Source organism: Ischnura elegans, chromosome 8 (assembly GCF_921293095.1).
Source record: "Ischnura elegans chromosome 8, ioIscEleg1.1, whole genome shotgun sequence".
Taxonomy (NCBI): domain Eukaryota; kingdom Metazoa; phylum Arthropoda; class Insecta; order Odonata; family Coenagrionidae; genus Ischnura; species Ischnura elegans.
The window spans coordinates 17,088,478-17,103,477 of NC_060253.1; the positions used below are offsets into that span (position 1 = coordinate 17,088,478).

Here is a 15,000-nt window from a genome sequence, read left to right on the forward strand (position 1 = left end):
AAGTTTGCAAACTAACTTAATTTGAAGAAGTTCTGGAATAAACTTTGGTTTCTGAATCTTAACTTATAGCATTTTAGCCAATAGTCCTTCTATTTCCATGCGATGCAAGGACGCAAATGAGTGCTCTCCTTCTTAACACGATTCATTCCAGCAATTTCCTATTTATTAACCATAGGTAGATAAACCATCATCATAGATTTTTTAATATTGGTTCATTATGGCACAGTAGGCCACTATCACACAAAAAAGTCTTGATTTGGTTCAAATATAAAAAGCTTTATAGCGCAAGAAGGTTGTGAGTCATCAATAAAGCCAATAACACAAATAAAAAGTGGAATAATTTTTCATAGAGCTGCAGAAATATTACAATCTTTACTACCACAAAAATCACCAATAACAAAAGGGGGAATGAAATAGAGGAATTCATTAGCACTACCACAACCTACATGCCATTCCCCAATGGTAGTATTCCATCAGTCACAAAATATTCGCAAAATTCATCCCTAATAGCTCTCGCATCGTTATTGTGCCTATTTCCGCCCTGTCTTACCAATTGACCGTCAAGTATTGGGCCCTCCCTCCACACTCCAGGAATTACCCTTCCATCACTCATCACTCTATCTACCAGACCTTGAGGCAAGTAATTAGCGTCCTTCTTTGATCTCAAAAAGTTGTGTAGTACTATACAGGCTAGTGTCACAATTTCCACTTTTTCAACAGAGAGATTGATACAGTTTAATAGTATTCTGAAGCGGTTTGCTAAAATACCGAAAGCATTCTCTGATGTCCGCCTTGCCCGGCTAAGGCGATAATTAAAATTTCTCTTCTGCAAACTCAGTCCCCTATCTGGATATGGTTTCATTATGTTATGTTGCAGAGGAAAAGCATCATCTGCCACAATCACATGAGGGACACCGAGTACACGGCCAGGCAAAGCTATGTTCGGGGGTATATGCAAAGAATTTTGGCGCAATGCCTCAGCAAGGGTGCTCTCACGAAAAACACCGCCATCACTCACTCTACCATTCACCCCGACATCGATGTATAAAAATTTATATCTGGCATCTACTAATGCTAAGAGCACAATACTGTGTGAGCCTTTATAATTGAAATAGAAAGACCCGTCTGCTCTTGAGGATCTAAAATGTATATGCTTCCCATCAAGAGCACCAATGCAATTGGGAAAATTCCATTTTTCCTGAAATTCCCTAGCTATTTCCTCCCATTCATCAACACTTCTCGGCATCTGAAATGAAAGATAATACATTAAAAATTCAAATCGAGGAATGCTATACTTATGTTCATATTAAATGGAGTATATTGTACAAATTTTATCTAATTAGCTCGTTTCAAACAACTTACCTTCAAGAAATTCTCTTTCAGAACTTCATAAATAGCTCTGCATACTTGAGGTACAAAGAGAGAAATAGTATTGTGAGCAATCCTCGTGGAGTACTGTAGACTTTTGTAAGACTCCCCAGTGGCTAAAAATCTCAGAGTCACCGCCAACCTATGTTTTGCCGAGATACATTCCCGTAAAATTGTGTCTCTTTTAGATATGAGAGGCGACACCAACTCCAGTAACTCTCTAAAATTGTTGTTATCCATCCGGAGGAAGTTGGTGAAAGATTCCGGATCCTCCGTTTCCAATTCCCGGTACAGCAAGCTCATGCTACCAGCGGCATACCTCCGGCTTAGCCATTCTCTTGACCAAAGCCTTCGACGATTTCTCCTCCGACCTTGCAGTACTGCTGCCACCACTCCTACGCAAAATGCCACTCTTGCTATATTTGCGTTGTCATTATCCATCGTCGGACGCAAAACCAGATTTAATAATTGTAATGATGTATCAAATGATGATATCAAAACGTTGTTATGAGTACGGGTTTCTACGCGCTTTATCAGAGAATAGAACGCTATACGTTTTTCCTTTGTCGATCATGTTGACTATCGGTATTCAAGTCAATTCAAGCTTTCTGGAACAGTCTGAAAGAACGTTCAACTCGATTCAATGTGTGTTGAACAATCACTCTTGAAAGACCGTCTCGAATGGTCTTGAATCTTCATTTAGCGTTCAAGACGACTTGTTCAACGTTCCTTGTTCATGACATCTCGAATAGTGTGAAAGAGGCTTAAGGCCCTGGGGAATTAATTTTCTTTCAACTGTTTAACGGCCGTAGTTCGATCAATCACTTATATTTATTTGAATGTTTACGCTTAAGGCGTCGTGTGAATGAATGAACTAGTGTATATAGTGTGTATACATATATCACCCGCAATTGCACAAAGGCGAATGATTTTTTCCCTGTGGAAACTTCGTAGAAATTTTGCAGCTCCAGTCCAGATATGTCTAAAACGTACGCCTGAACGTCGGCAACACTTATGCACACAGAAACATTTATATAGCATGTGCTACAGGATGACAATCAAGGGTCGTAATTCGTTGTCGAAAGAATTCGTTTCACCCCAATGACGTTTTCGTTTCAGAAGGCCAATTTCGGAGATTAATGGCACCCTTAAAAATGGTTGTCGCTCACCACCGGAGGAATTTCGTGGCCATCAATCATAGTCCCGCACTGATTGCTGGATCGTGGACGAACTGACGGCTGGCAGATCTGCTGGCGCATAATGATCGCCTTCTTTGGGGAGAGTGCGAAAATTTTCCCGACTCATCCTCAGCTAATTTTATTTCAACGGATAGAGTCTTAAACATCATTTCCAACGAAAGTGAAACCCCTCCGAATTCCCAAAAGGCGATGGATAGCTCTACATGAATGATGCATGGGTCAACAAACTTTCAAAACGAACCGAGTGGCGCCACTTACACTCGTGGATAAAATTCGACTTTATTGTTATTTAGGGCCGCCTGATTGGGAATAGAAATAACTTTTTTGCTGCTTGTCTTCTAGTATGATGTTTCCCTCATGGAATTTTTGATCGAATTTAATGAAAAAAGAAGGGGAACGAGAAATTTTACGTAATCAGAGTCATCAGTGGTAAAAAATCCTAAGATTGGCTTGACGCAGCACTCCCATCAAATTATCCTGTCTGCTAATATTTTCACATTTGCATATTTCTTCTCTTTCTTGTCCTTCTTTACCCGATTAATATATGTTTTATTCGCGCTCTTCCATTCTCATCCTTGCTATCTCCTTTTCCCTAGACATTGGCGTTCATCATTCAATTAGCCGACGTTTCGAACATATTGTAATTTTCGAACGTTTCGTGATATTCTCCCTCAGAACATAACACATTTTCGTGGGATTGTGGAAAATGCGGACAGTCAGTACGAGCGATGTGAAAAAAATAGAATTACATACATATGATAAGCGATATGAAAAACACATTTGAGCAGTACTAAATTACACGTACCTTAATTAATGAAAAATCGTGGATTAATTTGCCTTTTCACTCCTATGTTACACTTTTAAAATTAATTTTTGCATAGGAATTACGCACCAATGCACTTTCGTATTAAAACATAAAGGGCCGATTGCAATACCAGGTTTAAGATTAGTCCTTACTTAAAAAATAAGACGAAATCGCGGAATTGAATTAACGCAGTTTAGGACTGGTGCGAGTCTGAAAGAAGGAAGTATAATGGACCAAAAGGCAGCCTAGCGGAAGAAGTTATTAAAGAGAATTTTCTTTGTGAAAATTAATACAAAGAGTGACATCACCTTCGCCGGCGCGGTTGCCAAATAAATTCGGCCGTGTCCGCTCTCAAGCAGCCGACATCATTTTGGGTTGGCCCACCTGCACGCCGCCTGGTGGTCGAGAAGTTCGTAATTAATTTAAATCCATCGGTGGAACTTTATGACGCCCGAATGGCTCTTTAACGTAAGTTTATACATTCTCCCGCCAAACTTGTAGCCAAGTTCCCGAGAAACATTTTGGCAACTTCTCCCAGTCATAGCGGCCGCAGGGACGTACCCACAGCTGTTAAAAGGCCTCGTCTATGCTTTCCTAGAAATTATGGTTAATGCATAACTCTACTACCATATGTTAGATAAAAAAAACACGGCGCTCATTTCATTTTAGCTTAAAATACTCGTTAAAGGCAGAAATAATTCTTGGTAACTACAGCCGTACACATAAATGGGAAACTATTTAATGCGAAAAACATCTTTTTTTGGTTGATAACGATGTACTATCAATATTAGTGATGAAAAATATCGGCCGAACTCGATTATCCGAGAAATCGATTTTTATTTGGAATAAAAATCTCGACTTTTTCACAAAAATAGAAATTTGAACAAAAAGGTTTACAAATAGAAAAAATCGAGGGTTCTATTAAAAAATGCTTGTGTGTATCGCGATGTATGGTAGGCAAAACATTCGGTGTCATTAGTTGTCCAGAGCAACCGGCAACAGGGTAAACTCGCGGCCAATCGGAGCGTTAAGCCTGAATCACACGATCATTTTTTTTCGTCGCGAAAGTGATCACTATCGCGATCACTAAGCGAAATGATCGTCGCAGGCAATTGTTTTCCGCATTCGCGATCGCGATGAGGGTTCCCATCGCTATTTTTCATCACTAGTCCGGTCGCTAAAACCGTCACTAAAACCCCATATCAGCCAATCGGAACGCATACCCGTATGGAGCGATTGCAGCGCAACGTTTGTCAATCGTCGGAATGACATAGAAAAACATATTGTAATAATAATGTATATTTTCGTTATGCGGGTCCTATGAAAATGAGCTGTGATATCGGAAATGATGCGAAAAGCGACGGCGGGAGTGACCGTGTGATTCAGAAAAATGATCACTAGAGCGATCGCTTTTCGCGACGGGAAGAGTGATCGCGATAGTGAGTACTTTCGCGACGAAAAAAATGATCGTGTGATTCAGGCTTTAGACTCAATATTTCCGTGGTTTAAAAATGGTGCGATTACGACCTAAACATAAAAAATAATTTCGGTTCATACTGGCTTTTACGAAAATTTCGAGACAATTTTTCTTCACCCTGTATATATACTCAGGAAATTGCCAAAAAAATTATCTTGGATCTTAAGGCAATGCTAGATCAATATGGTAATATAATAGGGTGGTTCCCTATTATTTTTTTATTGCCTAAATCGAAAGATTATTACTTCTGGAGTACGTATTTCACGCTTTTAGATTTTTAAACGACGATATCTATTTTTCGCGATTAAATGAAAAGTGAAAATTTTCAAGCGCGCGAAAACGCGACGGGTAAGTATGAATGCCAGGAAATCTCCCGTGTGACGTCGTTTCTGATTCCCGCTGCCGCAACTGAGGTGACCTTGGGATGAGGCTCTGAGCGCTGATACGACGAGGGTGCTAGCAGGTAGCAGAATACCATGCTAGCTGGTAGCGCTTGGCTTAAATAAGGATTATTAATACCTCATCAAACGAGGAAAACTTTCCAACCTTAGCCAGTTTTAATATGTGATTATTAAGACATGTTTCCCTGAGCTCTGTGTGAGGTAATCTCAGACGATGTAAAACTCCTATCTACTCGTATAGAAACTAGGTCCCTGTGACGTCACGTGGAGTGGCATCGCATGGAAACCAATCTGGCCTTTTTCAAATGGAGTTAAAATTAACCATTACCATTCGTCTAAACCGGTATTTCTAAAACCAAATAATATGAATATTATGAATACACTAATGGTGGGTAACGAATCACTATCAATGCCTTTCGTTTTCTTTCATGAAGGAAATTACCCAATTGGTCACAATCACAGCTAGAATATGAATGTCTTTGGACAGTAAAATAGGTATATGAATGGTGCGAAAAATCCACAGAGAAAAAATCATTCGCTCTGACTAGGATTTGAACCCGGATCCCCCAATTTCCGGTAGAGTGCTTTAGCCAATTAAGCTACGTAGGCCCTGATGTGTCTGGTAAAGTCCTCAAATTTCCAGGAAGAAGAATGACGACTCGGCAGCTGAACTGGCTAAAGCATTCGACTGAAGGTCGGGGAATCCGGGTTCGAATCCTGGTAAAGGCAAATATTTCAAAATTATGATAATAAATACTATAGTCGTGTAGTGTAGAATCGATAGAAGTTTTCTTCTTTAAAGGTGAATATGAAAACTGCGCCTTATGCATTCAACCATCAGTAATGAAAATTTTCACATTTATTTTTAATAGAAAAAGACATGTATATCCCAGAATTCCACACCGGTTAATAAAACTTGCGAAGCGTAGAAAAATCTTCGTGAGGTCAAAATTGACCATAATGCCATCAAGTCTTTAAGGATACTGCTTTTCAAGTCGGTTTGAAACGCTCCTTCAAAGAAATCGAAGCCAAAAATCATCCCTGGGGGAATTAAAAAGGTCTGCCACATTTATGTAACGCAGGATATCTATCTCTTTTCATCCGTTTTCGATTCGAAAATCTCACTCGATGGGGTTTACATCGGATTCATCCCATTTCCAATAATCCCAACGGAGAGGATATCCTCTGCAATCCGGGCTTCGAGAGATTGAATATCGATTAACGGGGTAAGCCTTCACTTTCTGTGGCTACGGCGTAGAGTGCAACTAACTTGTTTTTACTTATGATCTAGATAGTATAAACATAAAAAGATATACCTTTTTGTATACTTCACTACAATGGCAACTTATCCTCGCATTAAACTTTTATTGTCCAATGTATATCGTTCAACTTGATTTGCATTAAGGATCACCATTATTTCTTTGAATTTCGGGTATCTCTTGGAGTTTTCATGATCTACTTTGATGCTTCACGATTTTTAACATGGCAATGAGCAGATGAATCATTGGTAGTTTTATGTATTTCATTGTTTATGGACATGCGGACGCCCTCAACATTCTGTCTTATGTTTATTATGAAGTCTCTTTTGTATTTCTTTCTCGAGAATAGTAATCAATTAATTAGCCAAAATAGGTTGTTTCTCGGAAGATAAATTGCATTATTTAATAATTGTTCAACATTTTACAAATATACTAACATGTACTGTCCTTAATTTTATAATTACTATGTTCAAACTAATATGCACTGTCCTTTATGTAGTTATGATTATGCTTAAATATTAAGTAAATTTTTACCCTCAAATTTTGAATTATTGACCGATCGAGGGTTACATTCAAGAGCCATTTTACATAAAGCTTATTTTTTATATTTTATGCCCAGAGTTACTATTCAGCGTGACGCAAGAATTTACAATTACTATAGACAAATTCGATCGTGGACTCTGTGGAAGTCTGTGAAAATTATTTTAATATTTTTCTTAATCACTTGCTTATATTATTGAGTAAGTTCTCCCTGGAGTTTTGCCAATATTTGAATTGTGTATAGTTTACGTTCCGATAGAATTTTCTACCTCGGAGCTCAGTTTATAATTTATGACTCCTTCAGTCAATTACAATTTTTCACTTCGACTCAGTGAAAGATGCTTTTTTTATTTTTTTCTGACGACGCTGTCAACTATCACGAAATTAGTGATCATTATAACTTTAAAATTCTATCATTGGAGTGAAACAACGTTCATGCGTGGAGGAAAGAGTGGGGAACAGAACTTAAAATGAGCAAATGTGCGGCGGTACATTTCTTACGAAAGTCGTCCGACTTTCCCCATGTTTACATTGTGGGTGATGCCAACATGAAGGCCACAGGCGAAAGGAAGTAACTTGGAGTTACGTTAACCTAGAACCTAACGTGGGGCACATGTAAAACATGTTTGCGGCAGAGAACTGAAGAAGCTAGGATTCGTCAAGCGTATTGTGGGAAGATTTTCGAATGAGAAAGTAAAAGAAAGGTGCCATTTCGAACTCGTCCGACCGCACCTTGAATATCCATCGAGCATATGGGATGCGGCGCAGAAAGACATAATTCTTCAACTGTTGAAGTTTAAGTGCACTGCACACTAACCACACCACGGAGTGGTAGTGAACTAATGAGAGTTGCTTTTTTTGATACTCTTTTGTTTTCTTTTTAGTACCGCATGTACTATTCAAGACGGGGGCAGTCCTTTTTGTGTTTTGAAGCGATGTACTCGTGTTCAGTAGCGAGTCCCTTTTGGGGATTTATTTTGCCTAAACTTTAACATCAACTTAATTAAATACAACCAAGGATGGCAACGTTTCGTTTCGTTTCACTTGCAATCGGCTAAGCCAAAAAATAAAATTCGTCATCGCCGAATAGCGACAAAGCAGGGCTTATTTCTCCGACAGCGGCTTAGTAAGCACGACCTCCGTTCCATTTGCCATAGCGTGGAGTTTTGTCTTCAAAACCTTGGTCGGTAAAACCCACCATGAAGTTTACTCTACTAAGAAGAAGACTTGGTGGTATAATTGCCAGAACGGTAATTGGAAGATCCAGTATCCCGGCTGAGCCAAATATGTTTTCATGGCGAAATTCAACCTTATTTTTATCTTTGCACACGTGTGTAGGTTTATTTAACTTTGCACGCGTGCTCGTGTCTGCTTACAAAGTTACTTTTTTACATGCAGTGTTTTAAGATTTCTAATAGTTATCATAGGATAGAACTAAACTTTTCCTTTAATCCTTACCAGCGATGGTAAATATATTAGGCTCACGCTTTTCCATTTTCGCCTCCTCTCAATTTTCACTCAATAAATCCTCAGCCGATGATAGAGGTATATTATTGAATTCCAGAAAGCGAAATTCGCTCGTTATTTCCCCTGGGATACCATCCAATTTCTTCTCCAAACCACCTCTACATCTTGGAAGGTAGTGGAGTAAAGTGAGAAAATCTATCTGGAGGAAACGCGTCTTATGTCGACCTTCTCGTTATTACTCACTGTCGTCCCCCTGAGAAGAAGTCATATTTCTGACTAATGACATTCACAATAATTGCTCTAAGTGAACGAGGATTGGCCAAACTCATTTGAAGACCATAGCTGAATCATTTCATTTTTTGATCTTATTTAAGCACAATGAATAGTTTTAGCGGTCCTTTCTAGTTTCGGCATTTGGACGGCATCAAGTGCCGCCATACCTACACGTGGTGCCGAGAGGCATTTACCATTAAAATTTGAAGGAATTATTGGTTGTAATGTGTCGTATTGTAGCGATAGAATTAACTAACGTATCACTACTTACTCTTTTTCTTTAACTTATTTATTCTTCCTCTTTATCTTTCGTACAAAAGATTATATCAATCTCCGTGTCCCTTCTTCCTCTCCCCAACATAAACAACCACCCATTCTTGGTTATTTTTCCATGACAACTTGGAAGAGGGTTTTCAACAGCATTTATAACATACACGTCAAGTGTTATAATTTTAGGTAGCCAATTCTTGGTGAAAAAATCGTAGCAGGACATGTAAAACGGCCCCGAATGAGTTGAATAGGATTAGGAGGAGTTAAATAGTTTATAAAGGATGTAAAAGAAAAGAAATACGTCTCTATGAACAGGCTAGTGGATAGGAGAGCGGAATGGAGAGCTGCGTTAAACCAATCTTATGATTGTTAGCCTATGGCGACGATGAGTGTTATAAGGTACTCATGTACGGTGACTTTCTACGTCCTTGCTCTCAAAATTTTTTCAAACACATTCAAGATGTTGAACGAGAGATGTATGAAGTTTTACGAAAACATTTACATTTGTCGCAAAAAACCAGCGTGTCATTATTGATTCGAAGCAAATGCTAGAAGAAATTCTGAATTAATCGATGTAGATTTCTTTGTTTTTACATTCCAATATTTTCTAGAATAAAATATACAACTTTTTAATCTTGTCGAGTGCAGCACAAAAATGATGTATTCTTTTTGTAGTGTTGTCTATACAAGCAGGTGTTAAAAGCAGGGAAAATATCCCCGGATCATATTGGCAAAAGCATTTAAAGTAGATTTACAAATACAATAGAACCAATTGCAACCAAATGCAACACAATCGTTCTTTCGTTACTATTGGTGACCAAATTTGGAAATATCCGTACAAATCACCTTAAGAAATAGAAAAAGAGATCGCATCGAGTTGAGTTTTCTTTAAATCCCCTTTGAATAGGAAGCGATGGGCCAAAAACTTATTAGCTAGAAAAAAGCCGAACTAACCGGATGTAACATCATCGTATTTGACCAGCAGCTTAAAGAATAATTGAAGTGGTAGTATGGGGATGACGGTATCATGTGTCTGGAAATTGTTTTAATCGATGATCATTTAGACAACTGTCTTATCCTGCAAAGAAACTTGTTTCACGGACCATCATTACCAGCTTCTTCATCTTTCTTTTGGTTCAATCGAACTTTTTTCATTATTTTCAGGAGACACACCTCAGATGCCTCCGCTATTGTCTCATCTTATCTTCTCGATGACAGGAGAACAGACACTGTCGACACTTTCTCCTTCGTATAACTTCTCAAAATCGATTATAGAGCAGAAAGAAATGATAGTTCTTGGAAATTTCTTACATAAGATTGGCTTCACTGACGAATACTTCGCGTCAGTTAAGGAACATATGATGGGCTCAATGAGACTTGAATGAGCTGCATATATACAGCAATGCTTTGTGAATATAATTTTGCTGATGTGCCTAAAATACAGTGACTTACACAGAAACTTATTTCATCGCGAGTAGTACAAAAACGCCGTATTTATGGAAAAACTTTTCTCTCCGGACATATTTAAGTCAAAATCTGTACCGTCCATTTCTATTCGCAACATTTATTGGGAATAAACAACTAAAATGATACCACACATTATATGGAGAGCTTAGAAACATATTGGAGTAATGAAGTTGATGGTTGGTGCATTAACTTTGTGGAAATTATACATGATAAAATAAAATAAAGTAACCTAATATAAAATAGAAAAGAATAAAATAAAATAAAATAAAATCACTTTGTAGTTTCCACACAATTTTTAATGTTTTGCGACCTTTTTCGCGGTGTTCTACATCATTTTCAAGTTAGACTGCCATCTCCAAACAAGCCAAAGTTCATTTTATATTGCAACTTTGTGCTACTAAATTGCTCAATGACATTGTGCCTCCCCAATTGTCACCCTTCCTCTGTGTTAACCTCCCCCCCCCCCATCAATACCTCCTAATTTCACACCCGAATCCCAATAGTACGTGACCTTCACCACTCAAACCACCAACCTTCACTCGACCTCCTTTCCTCTCCTTCACCTTGCAGTATAAAAACGAACTTTGACTTGTTTGGAGATGGCAGTCTGGTTTGAAAATGACGTAGAACCAGCCGAAAAAGGTCGCCAAACATTAAAAATTTTGTGGAAAGTACAAAGTGATTTTATTTTATCATATTGGTGACATTAAGAAATCAAATGCTTTCACCAATTAAATAATAATTGGCAAAGAGGTTGGAAGTGAGCTTAGGGCTGCCAGTATATTGTCTGCTTCTGGCGATTATAATTTGTGGAATTTGCCTTAAGGTTGGAGGAAGAGTTCTCGGGTTTTCAGCCGGGTCCAAGGGTTTTTCTGCACCGAAGTTTCGAGGGCGAAGTCTGCCATCGTCTTCATGGTGAATGCCTTAAGGTTTTGAATGAATAACTTAAACTTTTTATTTTTACACAGAATTTTAATTAAATCACGAACATGGGTTCAACAGTAAACATCGTCTTCTGACGTCACGAATATGACGTTAACCGTGGAAACCATGGCCGTGATTTAATAAGAAATCTGTGGAAAACAGAGTTTAAGTTGTTCCGTATATATATAAAGTTTTCTGGCTTCACTTGATGGAAAATAAACCACATCAGCAATGTTCCACAAAACTTAGTGCCAAATAAATCACTTCGTATTATTCCACAAAACTTAACTATTCCAACCCTGGGTTTCAAGTACAATATAATCATTATCAAGGTGACCAAATGGTTCACCCCGAGGCCCTTCTGCACGCTGTATACAGTCGTATACAATCGCATTTTCAGTTATTAATTCAAACATCTCCCAGTATGTGCTGCTAACTGGCGGTCCCAATTGTAACTATGAATTTCATCAGCGTATTTATAGATGGACTATTTTGGACTCGGTTGCCATGGATATCTCAAAATCAACAAAAATTGACTTACTACGATATGTTTTTCAGCCCTCCATATTGCAACCCCGCTGCTTCCTCTCCAAGATGGATGCGTAACTTCAGCATTGAATATTTTACTTTCCCCTCCCATATTCTCCTCCATTTACCCGTTTTCCGCTTCCACGTCAGCAAAGAGGCGAGAATTTTTCATTAATCTGCTGACAACCGGGAACCGCTCCCTCGTCTCCAGAATAGAATTGCAAACGCTACCTCGTGCCATCGCTCATCTGCCTTCCCATCTCATCCGAGGGTAAGAGGGAAAAAGAGTTTTTACGCCGCAAAAGAAGAATAGCATTCTGAAGTGTCCTAGGCATGAGGAGGCTTGTCTTTATTTATGAAATGCATATTGATATTGAAAGGTGAAAATCAGTCAGAAGAGAGCTCAAAGGTATAACGCAGAAGCTGCTATATATACCTACTATAAGGCAGAAGAGTTGAATCTGACAGAAGCAAATACTCCTAGAATGGATGCATTAGAAACGTGGTGAAGAGCGATGAAAATAAAATATGTAATGACGTTACGTAAATTATATCCATAAAAAATATCGAGTGTAGGTTGTCAGTTTGGGTTATTTAAAAATCATTCCTTGCCAATATTTCGGGATTTGATGAATACCATCTTCAGGGCCATATGGAAAGAATCATACACGGGTACAACACCTACATTTCGCAGCTAATTAAACAAAACCAAGTGAATTTTAAGAGATATTGTAATTACGTTAGATTAACTATACGAGTAATAATAAGAAATAATAATTATTTTAGAATTTTTATATGGGTAAATAATTATTGCTAGTTCATTTTTGGAGAAGTCCTCCAATACTTACAGTAAGTGGAATAAATATAATAATAGAGCTACAAAAAGCATTAGCATTAAATCAAGAGGTTGCGAAGGAAGATAGGGTATGCTACACCACTGAAATTTTTATCGCCAGACATCAAACAGTTACTAAAAATACTCATTTTTCCGTTTAAATACTCCGTCAAGGAAATGAAGTTTGCACGAAAAGAAATTTCAATTTTTACCATTACAGCACAGTTTCATGTTGTGTTGGTAAATATTACGAATGGCCACATTTAACAAATGCTGTGCATTATATTTTTTAGTGATTAATTTTAGTGAAAAATCCAATGGGAAACAGTCATATATTTGGTATTTCTTACCTCGGAGCGTGTAGAAAATTAGACGAACTTACCACTGAAACCTGTTTACGTATCTCTAAAGTGATTCAGCGTGGGTAAAAAAATATGCCCGATGAAAATAAACAAAAGAACAAAGAAGCGTTGCGGCATGAGAACAAAGGCATTTTGGCAATTGCGTTGCTAGGTCTCGGGCGGTTTACTATATGGAGGAAGAGCGTCGTTAAAGAGAATTGGAGGAAGCTTCGAGTAAATAAACGGGTGAACTGTAAATAGAATGGGAGGGAAGGTCGCGGTCTCTTCTTAAGAGCTGGAAAAGGGGGCGTGGTCGGTTGCGAGGGGCAACGGCGGAAGTTTTCGGCGCGGATTATTATTTTCGGCTCCCGCCGCATGGCGCGGCGGTAAGTAGTGACTGATAAAAGTGGCCAGGTTCGCTCTGAAGGAAAGGAGCTTGTTTATTTGAAAAGGATCTCCCTTTCTCCTTGGGAGACGGACTTAGAAAAAAAATGGTACGAAGAGAAACGGGTACGAATCACTTGACAAGGGAGATTTTAAAATAAGTCATTCATAACCATTATACGTTTCTTTGTATGTTTAAAGAGGAAAGTCTGCAGGAAGATGTATTTCTGGCCTCAAAAATAGTAAAAATTAGAATTTAAGTACATCAATACACTTCATTATTCTTAATATTACTTAATTAAAAATGTTTAATACGTTTACACCGTGTATCAATCAGTTACCACTAATTGTAATGTCTTCTGAAACTCGAAGCCTATTTTTTTTTAAATATGTGCACCGAAAAGAAGGACTTTAAAATTCGATACCTCAACTCGTATAGTTTAAATTATTTACAAATGCTGCGCGCGGCAGTAAATATGTTTATTCGTCCATTATTAAATGTAGAAGAGTGTAGTGATTTATCTTGTACCAGTTATTTTTACCCCCCGAGAAAACTAATATTTTGCATTCACAGGGAAATGGTGGAATATAACTCACTCCGTCCAACACTTATTACTTCCGGTCATTTCATACGAGTATAACTAATGGTTTCTTAAATCCACTTTAGTCAACATTTTGCTTTGTTTTTAGAGTTTCAAGTATTCTCAGTAAAAATAGATGTATCTTCGTTCCCCAAAATCCTCCCGGGGATTTATAGTATTCCACGAAAGAGCAGCGATACAGACTAGATATTTCATAATGTTCAGGAAACATGATTTAACGAACGTTTTTCATGATAATCCCTTTAACTTTAATTTAAATTACCTGGTCACGTATGAAAGAGCTGACTTTTTGCCAAACTTATACGCAGTTTAGCTTTCTTAAATGGTACAGGCGATTCTTTTCTCGATAAAATTACATTACCATATTTAACTGCATACGTAATCTTTTTAACCGAAGTCCTATGAAGAAACTATGTCCTTACGTCTTAACACACTCTTAAAATACAGAAAATTTTATATCATTTTGCTTATAATTCTCATTAGAAAATTCCTTCCATACTATTTTTTTTAAGAGATTGAATTAAGACTTTCTTAGACAGGGAAGTAGGAAAATAAGTATCCTTTAACAATATTAAAATTTAAAAGAAGGATATGTACACTATGAACACTTGAAATACTAAAATGAGTGATTATGGGTATCGTTTCTCAGCTAGTCATACTTACTCAGTGTCTTTCTTCAGAAACGGAAGATTCTTATATTTAAAAATATTTATTTAGAGAATCTTTAGAAAACATTTTTTTGAGATTCATAAAAAAACCTTGATTTTTGGCTTGGAATTTCAACGCATTTCATCTATATTTATTCTAGCAATAGTAAATGATTATGCATATTTCTATAAATACATGTGTTTTTGTTATAC

General features: G+C 37.7%; 1 protein-coding gene across 1 annotated transcript in view; it reads right to left on the reverse strand.

The window, feature by feature from the left end:
• LOC124163345 (GTP-binding protein GEM) overlaps positions 1-15,000 on the reverse strand; it is a 70,862-nt gene that overhangs the window by 23,392 nt on the left and 32,470 nt on the right. The gene's annotated exons all lie outside the window — the stretch shown is intronic.